Here is a 17,656-nt window from a genome sequence, read left to right as displayed (position 1 = left end):
AAAGACAAAGGGTTTTCCTATTGGTTTGGTCTTTGTATTCTAGAGAAGACACGAGTTTATGTTCTTCATTAATAAGACCTTTGAATGCTCATAGAAGTGAGAGATCACAATGAAGAGAGCATGAAACTCATATGAATAAGGTAAGATAAGCTTGGGATACACTAGAGACTTTATGATGCCTATTTCCTCTAAATTTACAAGTTTCTACAAGCCACTTTTATAGATAAAAAATTTCAACGGATAGAAAATGGCTAGTTTACAGTGCTACCGAAGCCAACTTCGATCTCAACGAACTTGCTTTAGTGGTACCGAAATATCATTCGGTAGTACCGAATTAATTCCTTAAGTTGTTGAATGAAAAAAAAAAGGTCCCTTTCAATGGCAATCGATGTCACCGAAATATCCAGTCGGTGACACCGAATTATCTTTGTAATGTTGTTAGACTGTTTTGAGCCCCTTCAATAACACCAAAGGTATCTTCGGTGATACCGAAGGTACTATTTGGTGACACCTTCTTCCTACCGAAAGTGAACAGATTTTCCTGTTTGTCCATTTAATCATTCATCAACTTAGGACTTACTAAAGCCAAGACTAAAGGATAAAAATATGAACTCGGAATTAGCTTTGAATAGATGACCTAAGTAGGTTTTCCTATTTGGGTTGGGATCATCTATTTGCAAGGTCAAGATCGTAGAAGCATTTCTTTGTCTTCAACGTAACTTTAATGCTTCTAATCCAGTTGCATCACCGATCTTCATTTGCCTAGAACTCATCTGACTACTAGACAAAACTAGTCACATGATTGACAAATAAGTGTGTAAAGTTAGGTGCACTTATAGACACTACACCTATTCTCCCATCGAAGGCCTACAAAAGGTCTTAGCAAGTTTGAAACTCAAACTCTGAATTACAATCCTACACAAGGAAAGGATTCAGACTCAATGGACTCTATATACCAACTGATAGTGAGTGAGCCCCATTGTAGCACTTGTTGTTGAAGATCTTCTTGCTGATGAAGAGTCTCCAGCTCCCTTGAACTGCAACTACTTGTAAATGCTCCAATCGATGACGTGAGGTTGTTGGGTTTAGGGTTCGGTTTGATCTTCTCTAATGAATGATGTGTAATCAAGATCTAGAGAAAATTTCTATTATCTTAGCATTCAAGGATCCCAACATAATGATTTGCCAATAATGAGTGTTGCTAGAAGATCAATGAATGCTAGAGTTCATAGTTCAATCCAAACCATTGAATATGACAATAAATGCTTGAGCAATTGATTGAATGATGAACTCCTATAGGAAAAAGAGCTTGAGGATGAGGGTATTAACTATAAAAATAACTCTCTCAAGACTCTCTTCAATACTAGTTCAAAAGTCCAATAAACAACCCAAGTGATATATAAAGACAAATCCTAACTATAAAAAAGTGGGCAGAAATCTGACATTGCCGATGCCATAGAAGGGTCTTCGATACCATCGAAGTTTCCTTCAATGTAATCGAACCTTCTTCGATTGCATCAACTTCCTGCACTAAGATGTTCAGTTAGGTGTTGGACAGATTCTGTTCGATCCCATCGAGCAACCTTCGGTGTCATTGACCTGCACTTTGATGCCTTTGGGATTTTCTTAAAAAATACACTTTAGTTGCTGGACGAATTGAGACCATTTTCAATTTCATCGACCAGTGTTTCGATGACATTGATTACGGATCTATGCTATCGAGAATAAAATGATTTACCTATTAAAACTCTTTGGGCAATTTGTCCCATATTTCGATGTCATCGATTAGACCTTCGATGCCAATGGAATTTGAATTTCGATGCCATCGAACGGTTGTCGATGTAATCGAAGATATATGATTTTCCTTAAAAGCTTGCTAGAAAAACTGATCCATATATCGATGATATCGAACCTTCTTCGATACCATTGATAACTTACTTTGATGTCATTGACAGAGGTTTGATTGCATTGAAGAACACTTAGAGTATTTCAAGTATAGTGGAGGGCAGAGGCCAATGTTAATGCAATTGAAGTAGGTTCGATGCCATCGAACATCACTCGATGTAATCATCAATGCCCAGCATATATTCATTTTGTTATTGGACTGTTTGGTCTTGGTTTCGATGCAATCGAACCAAGTTCGATTCCATTAAAACTGTCCTCAATTGCATATTGATGTAATCATCAGGACAAAGTTTTACCTGTATAGTTCATCTTTTCGATTGCATCGAAACTGTCCTCGATTGCATATTTGATGCAATCATCAAGACAAAGTTTTACCTGTATAGTTCATCTTTCCACCAATACTTAAAATATTCTAAACTAAGCTTACCAAGGGTTTTTCAAATATATTTGTGGGTAAGTTTAGGTTCTTATGGATGAGGTCATATACCTGAAGGGTTTCTTTAGGGAAGCGAGGCTTTGTTTACCTATGTGGAGCACTCGAACTTCTTCAAATGATAAGCCTTTTGATCTTGTAGTCTTCAATTTGGGGCTCACTTGACAGATTGACTCAACACTCACGTATATTGACAACTCAGGGAACTTTCAAGTTTAAACTAGTCTGATTCTCTTAGAAGTTGTCGACATGATGCCCCCAGGGTTTTTCACTGTTCAGAAAAAAAAAATCAATTTGGTCAAGCTAACTTCCTTGTCATAAGAGAAAAAGTTTGTCATAAAAGGCATCTTGCATTTGCTCCCTAGTATTTCATAAAGGCATCTTGCATTTGTCAAAAGAGAATGTCCTTAATGGGAAGCATATCTTCAGTCGTCGTAGGAGACTGAAGCACCATCAACTGATATTGGCGCTAGATCAGGTATTGGTTCTAAATGAGGAATAAAAACATCGGGCGCCTAAACTTTTGTCGTTAGGGCTTGGCCAGAGGCAATGACCTCGCGTGCTGCACATGACCGAAGCGGTTCTTCTTCATCATGGGGGATCTTAAAGCTGGAGATGGATGTTGAGTGGATGCCGTAGTGGATCACGAGGATGACGCTCTCCAAGAACTCGGGGGGGTGGCAACCAGAGGGTAGGCATTCCCTTCAGCTATGTCTTCTCCATCCCCTTAGTCAAGAACAATGGTGGGCATCAAAGGTTGATCGAATGTATGCACAGGTTTTGTCTCATCAACCGTTGTTTCTGAAAATTGGGGAAAATGAAGAAATTCGTTGCTTAAAGTCCCTTTGAAATTGGTAGCCTGCAACTCTGCTACCTCTATGGCTTCGGCATCTTGTTCGATCTGTTGAAGTATTGGTTCTCGAACAGCTTGCATTTCCATGTCCGATAACTCCCAAGTGACTACAAGTAAAGATAGCGAGGTTAGAAAGAAAATAATGAAAAAGAACGTGAACAGGTGGGAGCGAAGTGACATCCACCTAAGTCGAAACGGATAGCAATGGTGGTGAATCGACTATTCACTGACCAAGGATTTATAAGGATCGTTGTCATTAGTCGAGTAGAAGTTGGGAATGATAGTGGATTGGGTTTATATGGGGTAAGACATTTGTCATAGGAAGAATTAGGTTATTCAATTTCTCCCTATCTTGCCACCATCTGGTATAACACTGATTATAATGAGTGTCTCTTTAATGTTTGAGGCCTTCCTCAATTTTCATGGCATAATCTTTAATGGAGAGCCTTGGCTAGTACTTAGTTTGGAAATATTTTTCAAAAGAAAACAGCGTTGCTCGAAGAAGTACTAGATTTCTGTGATCCTACTCACCTGCGTGTTACAGTTGATGTTGGTTGACTCGTTGATGTGTCAACTCGAACAATAACTATGGTAGAAGGTTTGAGAGTTGGACTTAGAGGAGGTCCCAGGCCTGTGATCCTCATGGGAACGGATGGAGAAAATTGGGCTATAGTTTTTTGAAAAATAGACCCATTCACTTTGAGTTTTTGGCATTTTAGCTTAGAAGCAGTATCGACTACTTGAGCTACTGCCGCTGGTGTAGTGTTCGTAGATATATTCTTCGACCTGGTTGTCCTTCGGTCAAAAGTCGTGACCGATTTGGATGCCGCTTTCTTCTTTTCTCACAAATCCAACGAGGAGTAAAGTTGATCAGTGATGAGCTCAATAAGTTTAGCAACCAGTTGCTTGTAATGGTTCCCCCACCATTCAGAAAAGGTTTCCATCAACCAGGGATGATTTGGAAATGTAAGAAGTTCAAAAGACATATTAGAGGAAAATCGGTCAAGAGTAAGGGGGTTGGTTACAAGTTTTCTGGGTAAATGGACAGGAGATAATTAGACAAGGCCGAATTGTCGAGCAAGTAAATTTGGACAGTATTGCTCGATTCCAGCCTTGGCATTTTTACCAATTTCTACAGTGCCAATGTAAGGGAGATACCTGTGGATGAGATAACTTTCCCAAGCATTAAGCATCAGTGAGGTTGTTTGTTCATCATTTTCTTCAAAATCGCTTATGAACCAAGCTAGACCGAATACTTTTAAGTAAAAAGGGGTAAAAGTGCAATAACTCTTATCGGAGTTGAGAGGAAAGAAAAGGAAGTTCATATATGTGGGAAATGTATGGACGCCTTGAAGAAAATGAATGTTGCGATGACTATAAGAAGTGTAAACGATATTGAAAGGCAGAAGAGAATATACAAGAAAAGAATGGAAGTATTCATAGAGCCACATTTAGAGAAGCCACAATGGTCCTCCACTGTGAAATAAACCTTTGGTAGCTAACACATACATGCCTCTGTACAGGTGACAAGTACAAAGGGCACAAGGGCTAATTTTTTACCCTATGCGAGTGCCTCGGCCAGTTGAATGTACTTGTTGGCAATCTAGAGAGCGTTAACACAGAGAAAGTGACGGTAGATCCACTACAGTAAGAAGGTCGTGTGTTCTTCATACTCAACTCGACCCTCATATTTACAGTACACAAGCATAAAATGGGAATAGGCCTTGTCAACCTTAATACTAAAATTTCTTTCTTCATCATGAGCGAAACTTAGAAAAACAGCATCGCCAAAAGGTATAAGTTGGGTAAGAGCACAAACATCCAGAATTGTTAGACTCATGAGACCGCATCCGAAGAAGAAAGTATTGGTTGACGGATTCCATAACGTCGATACTGTAGTGAGAAGATGGGTATCTAGTGCATAATCAAATAATGACAATTAATGCATTCATAGATGTCAATCTCTCTCTAAGAAACTTCATATTATGTAATCATGCGATCAAACCATCACATCATCCTAATAAGGGTTTTAGCTAGGATCGCGAGGTTTTTAGGGCATTGGAATGATCTTGAATCGATTGAGGTTGAATTAGCATGGTCTCATCAGGACAATTTGGAAAGAAACGATCCAATGAACGGTTCTCATAAGCTTCGATTTTAACAAAGAAAGTTGGCCAAGGCAGTAGTAATCTTCGATTAGAGATTTAAAGATAATCTCAATTATAAACTTTTTGAAAAGGCTTTTTAATGTATATATTAGATCATCTTGGTGGAAAGTTAGGGAGACAAAGGATGAGGAAGCAACCATCGTAGGAATGAGAAGGTTAGGGTTTCAAAGAAGAAGAAAATTGGAAAGAGTGTTAGGAATTGGTAAACGTATTGAAATAGGTTTTATATTGGCTGGAATTGGGTGCATTAATTAGGTTGTAATCATGATCTCGTATGGAACGACACTTATACATGCATTTCCATGGGAGTATCTCTTTATTTAAAAAAGAAAATCATGATCGTCATTCGAAATTGTCTCGGTTAGGCATGGTAAATTAAACATCGCCATGTGGGTTAAAGGACAGTTGCATTTATGAGGGGTCAACGTCGCTCTCACCTTTTACCCAAAGGAGAAGCGGCGTGGGGGGCAACGTTCTACCATATTTCCATTCGTTCCTACGAGAGCCAATTAGAAAGGGGCATGTGTAATTTTACAAGAGTTGCATGGTGTATTTAAGATCTATGGAGATACCCAATTAGGATTTTACAGTAATATAGTTGGCGCCTATCGAGCGGTGCCACATCATCCAAAAAGAAAGAGTGGCTGAGTGGATCATGGTCGAGTCAATAAGGAAGCCTAGAGTGATTACAGTACAAGTGGCAAGCTTAAAAGGAAGGCTTCGAAAGGTCAGTAGTGTTGAGCAGTTATAGTAACTATCAGAACGTGGGAAGCATGTAAATAATCGATTTAAGGCTATAAATAGCAAGGGACTTCAGTAGAAGAGGGCATCTCATGCCAACCAAATCAAATTAAATCTATCTTTCAACTACTTTATGCACCTTAGCATTATCAGTCGTTTACATTCCTCGGTGTAATCGGTAGCAGTAATCAAGTCGTTGTTAACTTTAGTTGTAATTCGGATCTACGCTCGTACGTTGGATTCAATTCGAATATCAAGCAAATTCTCCATTCAGAAAGGCGTCCTGCAGTTGTTCCTCGTGGCCGATTATAAGAATTTTGTTTTTATTTTATCTGTATTGAAAAAGTCCTTTCATATGAAAGGGAAAGGTGCAACCCATCTTCAGAGGACAAACCCCAGCATCTTATAATCACCTAATCATCTTAAACAACACTATGTAAGTGGCTGAATAGGCGACCAATCTTATTCAATCTCAGTCGCATACGGTCGATTTCAACATATCTGTCTATCTTGGCTCTTGGGGTCTTAGTTTTTTGGTTTGAATTGAGTTGCACATTCAATCGTGGTACACCTGCACAAAGCACGTGACTGAATTTGAAACCAAAAGGCAACAACTGTAATGAATTATAAAAGTGTAATGGTTACAAATTGCCATATTGGTCTCATGATCAACAAGTAATTTTACTAAGATTTCTCATGTTCAGTTATGCATGATAAAAGTGTAACAACAACACGTTCACATTATTAGAATGTCAAATCAATAAAAAATTTGTCATGATTCCTTCACATTATTAGAATGTCAAATCAACAAAACAAAAAAATATATATATATATTATCATGATTCCTGTTTTCAGTGATTTCTACTAAAATCTATTATAAATTTGTAGTAATTGCAAATCCCTTTACGACTGACTCTCGTATTATATCGGCATTTGAACACTGAATTACATCTTTAAACAAACACGGTAAAATTGTGATGAAGGCTCTCTTGCGCTACAATACTCTTAAATCCTGGTATCCAAACATGCCCTAATTAACAAGCGAATGATTACTCAAGATGAAGCCTTTTGGCTCTTCTTAGATTTCCAGGTTGTTGAAGAACTAAATGCTAAAAAACATAGAGATTGAAGGTGCCTTGATGATCTGCTATTATGAATGATCTGGTGGAACCAATATTGAACGTCAAAACTCTAGTAGACAATGCCTCAAGGATTCTCAAGAGTCTAGCTACTAAGAAGGCTCCACACATTTTCTGAGAAGCGAATTTTGCAGCTGGCATTTGGGCCAACAAGACCTGGATCAAAATATGAAGTACGCACAATACCTGTATTTTTGGAAATTACTTTGGGATCCTATAGACATGGAGTGTCTGTGACAACTCTCTACTGGAGGTGTACACGAGTTGAAGTGAGTCAAGCTTGGCACAGCTCAACTCGGCTCGGCCACTAGCTGACCACAGCTCAAACTCGGCTCGGATCAGTCCTCAAGCCTAACTGGCCAGCTCAGCTCAATTCGGTCAGCGGCTCGAGCCAATTTGAGCCGAGTTCGTCTGTGCAGCATTTTCACAATCACATGGACTACACTTTTAAATTCTCATTGTATGTAAAACAGCAGTAGCAATTTTACAAGTATTTCATCAAACACCTTGTAGGCAAATCAAAATCAAAAAAAAAAAAAGGGGGGGTATTTGTTTCATATACATACCTTCCTTGCCACCAGCCGACACTCCATTGAGTCATTTCATCAAACACTTGGTGAGCAACATCAATATCAAAGTAACCAAGTCACCGAACTGGTTCGATCCAAGTTCAATTCGAGTTGGGGTTCGATCCGAGTCGAGTCGAGCTCGGGCAAACTCAAACTTGGTTTGAAATTTTTTCGAGCTCAAAAAATCAGCTCCACTCGGCTCGGAGTCGAACCGAGCTTTTTCGAGTCAAGTCCAACGAGCTAACTCGGTTCGTGTACAGCCCTATTCTCTATTGATTAATATAAGTATATTAAAGTTAAAATTAAAAAAAATAAAAAAAAAAAATTTAATTAAAAAGAGCAAGCTGCTCGGCTAGTTGGGTCAGTCGCACATGGACGCTGAGACTGACCGTCCACCAATACCATTATTTGATTTCAGTGGTGTGAGCTGGCTGATGAGTTGTTCGGACTGACTTTTCGTGCTGGCTAATATTGATGATGGGGCCCACCGTTTTACCTTTTGCATTGATCTCATATACTGCATAAGTGGCACACAGAGGTGGGGCCGCATGGTAGGTTAGCCTACAGCTGTAGGCGATTAGTACTCTATTTTCAAGAGTAAAATCAGAAACCAAAATTCCAAGGCACAAGAAAATGGGTTGTATCATACATTCCATTCCAGTGGGTCAGTTCTCTTTTGTTAGTACCAATATTCCCATAGGGTTTTGAACAATGACAGCTACTGATAGCATGTTCAAAGACTATGAAAGTGCAGTAAAAAGAAGGTTGCTCCTCATTGGCACATACAACGTGGCCCACCCACATGATCATCTCCAGAAACGAGAGACAGACACACAGTGCAGATACTCCATACTTCTTTTCATGGCCTTTTTTAGTTAGATGGACTGTGATGGTTCTCTCTCCATGTAGCTTTCTTAAAAGAATATCAGCAGATTGAGATTTGGTAACCCACATGCGTGTGGGACTCCTGCCCATGGACACGCATGCACACGTGCCAATACACAAGACACGCATGCTGGATCTGAACTGTCCATTAGGTAGGATACATTTTAGATCTTCTAGCGAAAAGGGAGGCTATTTCACACCTCAGGTGGGCCACAGCATATAGGACAAATGGATGGCTAGAAAAAAATTGTTGAATGACCGTCAGTTTCCATTAGGCATTGAGGCCCATCTGACAAGGGGTACGGGCTGATTTCCAACCAGATGGAAAGCTCATATCTTGAACACGTGCTCCATATTGCACGTGTACGTGCTCCATATTGCACGTGTACCTGCTTTGGATTGACAAGTCAAAAGAAACTCAAAGGTCAGACCACCAGCAGACCATGTGCGGTGGATTCGTTTAGTCTCAATCTATATCTACATCCATATCTATCAATATTTTTTATCTGTACTAAGTATATTGCTTATTAGTTTTGGAAACTTTAGCCCTCAAAATTAGCGTCCCAAGCTCTATCTACATCTGTCCATCAATATTTATATCTATACTATGTATAGTGTTAGAAGCTTTGGACATTTTGTCCTCAAAATTAGTGTCCCTATCTATATCTGTCTATCAGTATTTGTTATCTATGCAATGTATGACTAGACTAGTTTTGGACTTTTTTGCCCTCACAATTACGACCCGTTGGATACCACCAAATTAGTTACTTTTTAACTTGGGTTAAAAAATTGAGTTACTTTATTCACTTAAGTTAATTTGGTAAGTATTATTGTAAAAGTAATTTATATGTCAAAAGCTATTTATTTTGATAAGTTATTTTTTTAGCTTTCTAGCAAATGACTTTTCTACTTCTATCTGACAATGCCTGTTAAAGGAAGCCTCATGCAGTGGACTTTCCAGATTGAAGGTAAGGCTCACACAGTGGATGGTCCACATAAAAGGTGGGCTCCACATGATGGATGACCCTATATTAATATGAGCCCACATATGCATGGTCCATATCAAAGGATGGCCCACAATGATAAAAAGCCCACAACCCAAATCCAAAGTGGGTTTATATGATAGATGACCTATTTAAAAGGTGGGGCCTACATGATGGACGATCCACATCAAAGGTAGGCTCCACATGATGGACAATGGACATTGAAACTAGGCCCCACATAATGGATGACCCATATTGAGGCAACCCCACATGATGGACAGTCCACATCAAAGGTCGGCCCCTAATGATGAATGACTTGTTGTCAGAAGTAATGTCTTCAAGCTTCTGCGCTGCTCGACCGGTCGAGAGCATGGCTCGATGGGTCGAGAGTCCACTCGACCGATCGAGGCTAGCTCGACTCAAAATCCAGCGGCCATTGTTTTTATTCTTCCGCGCTGATCGACCAGTTGAGGGTTACGTGGATTTTGTGCGAACTGCATAAATTTGATGCGATTTCTGAAATTTTTTAAAGAGGTGTGTAAGTGGAGTTTCCTAAACTATAAATAGGGGTCCCTAAGGCTATTCTAAAGAATTTTAAGGCTTTCTAAAAGTTTTCCAAGGGTTTAAGGGTTATCAAAGGGTATAGCAAGAGTGAGATTCGAGGTTATTTGAATCGGGTAAGTCCTCTCTCTTTGTAATTTCTATTTTCATAGTGGAATTCTGTCGCTTTGTGCTGTGATTTTTTCCTGTAAGGGTTTTCCATGTTAAATCTTTATGTTCTCTTGTGTTTGCTTGGTACTCTTGGATTACTATTCTAGATCTAGATCTGTGTGATTCTGCAACACAAATCCCCAACAAGTGTTATCAGAGAAATTGTTGGGGCACAGATCTGAATCTGCAGGATTAGTAATAATGGGAAACGGCAAGTTTGATATTGAGAAGTACTCAGTCAAAAATAATTTTGAGTTATGGAATGTTAAGATGATTAGTCTGTTAACCAAGCAAGGCAAGATTAAGGCTCTTGAGAAGTAGAAATCTACCATGAAAGATGGTGAATTAAAAAACCTTGATAGTAATACTTTAGCCTCTATTCATTTATGTCTTACAGATGAAGTTCTTTATAATGTTTCAAAGGAGAAAACCGCAGTTAGTTTATGGGCGAAGTTAGAGAACATCTATGCCAAGAAGTCCTCAAAAAATCACATACACTTGAAGATACAGTGTTATACCTTCAAGATGGTAAAGGGTGGAGATCTAGAAGCCCACATCAGCAACTTTAATAAATTGTGTGCAAATTGCTAGATATGGAGGAAGTGGTCAAAGATGAGGAACAAGCATGTATTTTGTTGAATTCTCTCTCTATATCATATGAGTCATTCAGGGACACGATATGTACCGTAAATAAAACTCTAAGTGTCGACACTATTATATCAGCCCTTCAAGGGAAGGTTATGAGAAAGCTAAACGGTGACATGGGGGTATCTTCCGATGCACTGATTACAAGAGGCGGAGATTCTGAGCGAGATACAAGATCTTCGAGGCATAGATCCAAATCTAAAGGCAAGGGAAAAGAAAAATTAAATTGTTCGAACTGTGGATTGTCTGGACATATGAAAAAGGATTGTAGAAATCATAAAGCGAAGAAAAAAAAAATCAGCAGCTTCTTTCAAGGAGGCCAATGTTGTCACATTTGATAAAGAAATAAGTGATGGTGATGTTCTGTCTGTTTCTATGATTGGTCACATACATGACAATCATAAAGACGAGTGGATACTTGACGCAGGGGCATCATATCACATGACTCCTCATCAGAGTTGGTTCGCTAGTTATAAGGAATGCGATGGTAGGCAAGTTTTTATAGGCAATGACAATGCCTGTAATGTTGTGCCTATTAGTACGGTGAGTATCAAAATGTTTGATGGGATGGAGCGTACCTTGACTAATGTCAAGCACGTTCCTAATATGAAGAAAAGTCTGATTTCTCTCGGTGCACTCGAGGCTATATGGTGCAAGTTCACTGGTATTGATGGTGTCCTTAAAGTTTCAAAATGGACACTCGTTGTTATAAGAGCGCAAAGGTATGGAAACCCAGGTGGATTAGGAGCACTTCAACAGGTGAAGCGACAACAGCTATTGCAGACTCCACGTCTCTACGCATGTGGCATGCTCGTTTAGGCCACATGAGCGAGCAGGGCATAAAGGTAATTTCTGATCGGTGTTTGATTCCAGCTTTTAAAAATTCTGATTTAAATATATACGAGCATTGTTACATGGTAAATAATCTCAATTGTCTTTTAAATCTGGAAAACATGTATGTAAGGGAGTGCTTGATTATATGCACTCTAACGTATGGGGGTCGTCACCAAAAATTTCTTTTGGAGGGTCGTCATGGTTTGTTTCATTCATTAAAAACTACTCCATAAAAGTTTGGGTTTACTTCATGAAACTTCAATACGAAGTTTTTATCATATTCAAACAATGGAAGACAATGGTAAAAAAATAGTTAGGGCAAAAAATAAAGGTTTTAATGACTGACAATGGTAGAGAATTTACTTCCATTGAGTTTAATGATTATTGAAAGGATGAAGGGATCATCAGGCACAACATGGTGCACAACATGCTCAAGCAAAACGGTGTGACTGAGCGAATGAATCGAACTCTCTTGGAGAGAGCTAGATGTATGTTAAGTAATGCTGCGTTGGGCAAATACCTATGAACAAATGTCGTTAACACGGCTTGTTATTTAGTAAACCGGTCTTCTTTAACAATAATTAAATGTAAAATTCCAGAGGAAGTATGGAGTAGTCAGAAAATTGACTACTCATATCTGCGCATATTTGGTTGTGAGGCTTACTCTCATGTACCGTTAGTTGAGAGAGATAAGCTAGAACATAGAGCCAAGAAATATACCTTTGTTGGTTATGGTATTGGTATGAAGGGTTACAGGTTATTCAACAAGGTCACATGCAAGGTCATCATTACCTGTGACGTCAGATTCGATGAAAGCTCTCTATTCCGCAAGAATGATCAAGATGAGCAAGAGGAACTAAAAAGGTTAATCGTATATGTCTAGATTGACACAGATGATACTCAGGCAGAGACAGATGCGTAGACAGAGGTACAAGATCAAGTGGAGATGCCACCTGTGAGAAGGAATCCACCGCGTGATCGCAAGTTACCGGCAAGATACAAGGACGACTCTAATATTGCATATGCCTTCATTACAGATGAGGGGGACCCGTCTACTATTCAGGAGGCTCTTAATGAGCCTGATGCAAAAAATTGAAAGGCGGCTATGGACGATGAGATGGACTCATTGCACAAAAATCATACATGGGAGCTGGTGGAGCTTCCAATAGGTCAAAAAGCGATCGGATGCAAGTGGTTATTAAAAAGAAAACATGATAGATACAAAGCAAGGTTGGTAGTGAAGGGTTATGCTCAGAGAGAATGAATCGACTTCACAGAGATATTCGCGCCGGTGGTTAAGCAAGTGTTTATCAGATTCGTATTGGCGCCGACTGCCTAATATGATCTCGAGTTGGAACAGATGGATGTTAAGACTGTATTCCTGCACGGGGAATTGGAAGAGAAAATCTATATGAAGCAACCAGAGGGCTGCGAAGTTAAAGGGGTAGAAAAAAAGGTTTGCAGGTTAATGAGGTCATTGTACGGCCTGAAACAGTCGCTTAGGCAATGGTATAAAAAAATTAATTCTTTCATGGTGAGTCAGAAATTTACTCGGAGTGAATATGATCATTATGTCTATTACAAGACACTGAGTGATGAAAAATTCATCATCCTACTACTGTATGTTGATGATATGTTGATCGCCTGGCATGATATGTCTGAAATCAACGTACTGAAGACTAAGTTATCAGGGACATTCGAGATGAAAGATCTGGGGACTGTAAAACGGGTTCTTGACATAGATATTCATAGAGACAAGAAGAAGAACATGTTTTGGTTATCACAGGCAGAATACCTTGAAAAGATATTGATCAAGTATGGGATGAACCAAGCAAAGCCGGTGAGTGTTCCCCACGCGGCTCACTTCAAGCTTTCCTCAGAACAATGTCCTAAATCAAATGAAGAAAAGTAGGTTACGTTTCATGTACCTTATTCGAACGCGGTTAGCAGTTTAATGTATGTCATGGTCTGTGCGAGGCCAGATATTTCATAGGCAGTCGATGTTGTGAGTAGATACATGTCAAATCCCGGCAAGCAACATCGGGAAGCAGTGAAATGGCTACTTCGATACATTCGAGGTACAAAAGACTACGTCTTAACTTTTAAGAAGACAGGGACAAAGTTGATAGGGTATGTGGATTCCGACTACGCAGGCAGTATGAATTCTAAGAAGTCTACTTTACGATACTCGTTTGTACTAGCGAGTGGAGCAATCAGTTGGATGTCGAAGCTTCAGTCCATGGTGGCTCTTTCCACGACCGAAGTAAAATATATGGCAATGATGGAAGCATTTAAAAAAGGTGTTTGGCTTAGAAGCATGATAAATCAGTTGGGACTTCAGTAGGAGGCCGTGCCGGTTAACTGTGATAGCGAGAGCGCTATCAATTTGGCTAAAAATTTTGTTTATCACTCACATACTAAACACATTGATGTTCGTCACCACTTTATCCAATAGGTGCTTGAGGAAGGAGGCGTAACACTGGAAAAGATTCACACCGGCATGAATCCAACAGACATGCTCACCAAGGTCATTTCTACAGAGAAGTTCAAGTTCTGTACAATTTCTCTGGACTTAGCGATGGCGTTAAAGAAAGACGAAGTGTGCACGAAAAGCATTAATTGAAGTTATGATGCGATGCAGAGATAAGAGAAGAGGTCAAGAAGCTACACGGTTGAAGATTGAAGACATTTTGGAGATTGTTGTCAGAACTAATGTCTTCAAGCTTTTGCGCTGCTTGACCAGTCGAGAGCATGGCTCGACGGGTCGAGGGTCTACTTGACCGGTCGAGGCTCGCTCGACTCGAAGTCTAGTGGCTATTGTTTTTATTCTTCCGCGCTGCTTGACCAGTCGAAGGACTAGCTCGACCAGTCGAGGGTCCCTTCGATGGGTTGAAGCCCTTCTTCGACTAGTCGAGGGTTACGCAGATTTTGCGCGGACTGCGTAAATTTGACACAATTTCTGAAATTTTCCAAAAAAGGTCGTAAGTGGAGTTTCCTAAATTATAAATAGGGATCCCCAGGGCTAATATAAAAAATTCTAAGGCTTTCTAAAAGTTTTTCAAGGGTTCCTAAAAGGGTTTTAGGGTTATCAAAGAGTGTAGCAAGGGTGAGATTCGAGGTTATTCGAATTGGATAAGTCCTCTCTCTTTGTAATTTCTATTTTTATAGTAGAATTCTGTCGTTTTATGTTATGTTTTTTTTCCCGTAAAGGTTTTCCACGTTAAATCTTTGTGTTCTCTTGGGTTTGCTTGGTACTCTCGGATTGCTATTCTAGATCTAAATTTGTGTGATTCCACAGCACAAATCCCCAACATGACCCATATCTAAGGTGAGCCCTGCACAATAGGTAACCCACATTGAAGGTGGGGCATGCATGATGGAGTCCACATCAAGGTGGGCTCCAAAGGATGGGCTATTAATAATGGTGGGCCACATATGATGGATGATCACATCAAGGTGGGTCCCACATGATGGATGATCCACATGAAAGGTCAACTCTAATGATGAGTGACCCATATCTAAGGTAGGCCCTACATAATGGACGACCCACATTAAAGGCGGGGCCCAAATGATGGACGGTCCACGTCAAAGGTGGGATCTACATGATGTGCAGTGGATATCGAAGGTGAGCCTCACATGATGGACAATAAATAGCATTGATGATGGGCCATACTTGTTGGATGATGGCCAACATCAAAGGTGGGCCCTACATAATGAATGGAGTATATTAAAGGTCAAGCTATAATGATGAATGGCCCATATCCAAGGTGGGCCCCATATGAAGGAGAGCCCAGCCACATCAAAGGTGGGACCCATACAATGAATGGTCCACATCAAAGGTTGGGCCAATGGATGGGGGATGTGGGTGGGACCTTTACTTAGGGCTAAAAGTCGAGCAGGTTCAACCCGACCGACCCGTGACTGACCCAACATTGGGTTGGGCTCGGGCAGGATGTACCAGGTTTGCTCTCGAGCTTGGGCTATATAAACACCAACCCGATAAAGGTTGGGTCAGGCTTGGGTTGAGGTCTCGGGTTACCTGACCCAACCCGAACCCGATCAATATGTAAGTTCTAAATTGTAATTGAGTGTGAATCATTTGTGTTGAAGGCATAGGAAATTCCAGTGCCATCGGGTCTCATTGGTCCACGCCATTTCCAATGATTCAAGCTAACAAGATATGCCAGACTTCTCTCTCTCAAATAGACTACGTACTACATAACACGACCTTTAAAGAAGTCATCCTAAATTTTAGCTTGTTTGTTTAGAAAAAAAAATAAAGTTCTTTACCATAAATAACTACATATATAGTTAATAAAATCATAGATACAAAAAATAAGAAGTGTATTGAAATATAATAGACTAATGTAACAATGAAAATATTAGCATGTATCCACCCGACCAACCCACCCAACCCAACCGAGCCCACTTGGGTTGGGCTTGGGTTGAGAATTTCTAACCCGAGGTTGGGTTGGGTTGGGTTGGGTTAGTGTTGAGGTATAGGAACCTTGGGTTGGGCTGAAGTCGAGCACCAACCTGACCCAACCCGCCCGACTTTCAGCCCTACCTTTACTCACGATGGTGGAAACTAAACATGCTTTTCTACCAAACATATAGGCTGCACAAGGAAAAACCAAGACAAGCTGCTTAAAGCACAAGTAACTAATGATCCGACCACCCATGCGTGTAGCACAGCTTAATGACTGTGTAACATACACTCCATATATCTAGTAGCTCAACCTAATGATTGCGTGACATCCACTCCATATATCTAGTAGCCCACCCTTGCTAATGAATGATGTCCACTCCATATATCTATTGTGTCATACGAGACAATTCAAAAAATTTAAAAAAAATTAAAAAAAATTAAAACCCACCCTGATTACTGGGTAACATTCACTGGATCTATTTATTTCATTTATTGTGTCACTTCTCATGTTTAGGACATCAATCCAAAATTTAGGCATGTGAGACTCAAGTGGGCCAAAGGAAACTATAAAAACCTACTTTATTTAATGCCTACAACCCATGCTTACCTCTCATCATCACCGTGTGTGAGATCCTAGGCTTTTTGAACCCCACCTTGATGACTGTAACATCCACTTCAAATATTCATTTATGCCAAAGGAAAACAACCCAAAAAAGGCTTGTTGAGGCCCACCATAATGACTACGTGACATCCACTCACGTTAGGACATCAACAAAGTGGATTGATGTACAGTTTAGGCCATCCACTCATGGTTACTTGGACAACAGACAAAATCTTAAAACCAAGCATTTAGGAGCACAACGTCAAGTAGTCTTGTGAACGGTTTAGACCAAGCAACCCAAACTGGCTGAATTACAGTTTAGATTCGGAAATCATGGCCCACTGGGTTTTGGGTCAGAAAACATGAGCCATCTAGGCAATGGGGTTGGACTCTAATCCAACTAGCCCATCCCATCCATGCTACTTCCACACCATCTTTACCGTACGGTTAACCTGGTGGTAGAAATTTAACCTTGTAAATGTTTTGGCCTTTGCGTTGAACCCTGCTAACACTTTTTTACAAGTGGGTCAGGCGGGTCGGGACAGGTTCCAGTCAAGCCTGGTCATCTCATCTTAGGTTGCAGCTCAGGCTCAGGCATGGATCCTGGCAAGATATTTGGGCTGGAATTGACGAACAACCAAATCCATAAATTAGAACCAACGCTGATAGGTCAGTTGGGCCTGGTGAGTCAAGGCAGCCCAGGCCAACCTTGGAATTCAACTAATTCTGATTTTGGAGCTGAAATTTTTTATTTCAAAAA

This window comes from Magnolia sinica, chromosome 19 (assembly GCF_029962835.1).
Source record: "Magnolia sinica isolate HGM2019 chromosome 19, MsV1, whole genome shotgun sequence".
Lineage (NCBI taxonomy): Eukaryota > Viridiplantae > Streptophyta > Magnoliopsida > Magnoliales > Magnoliaceae > Magnolia > Magnolia sinica.
This window is presented reverse-complemented; position numbering follows the sequence as displayed.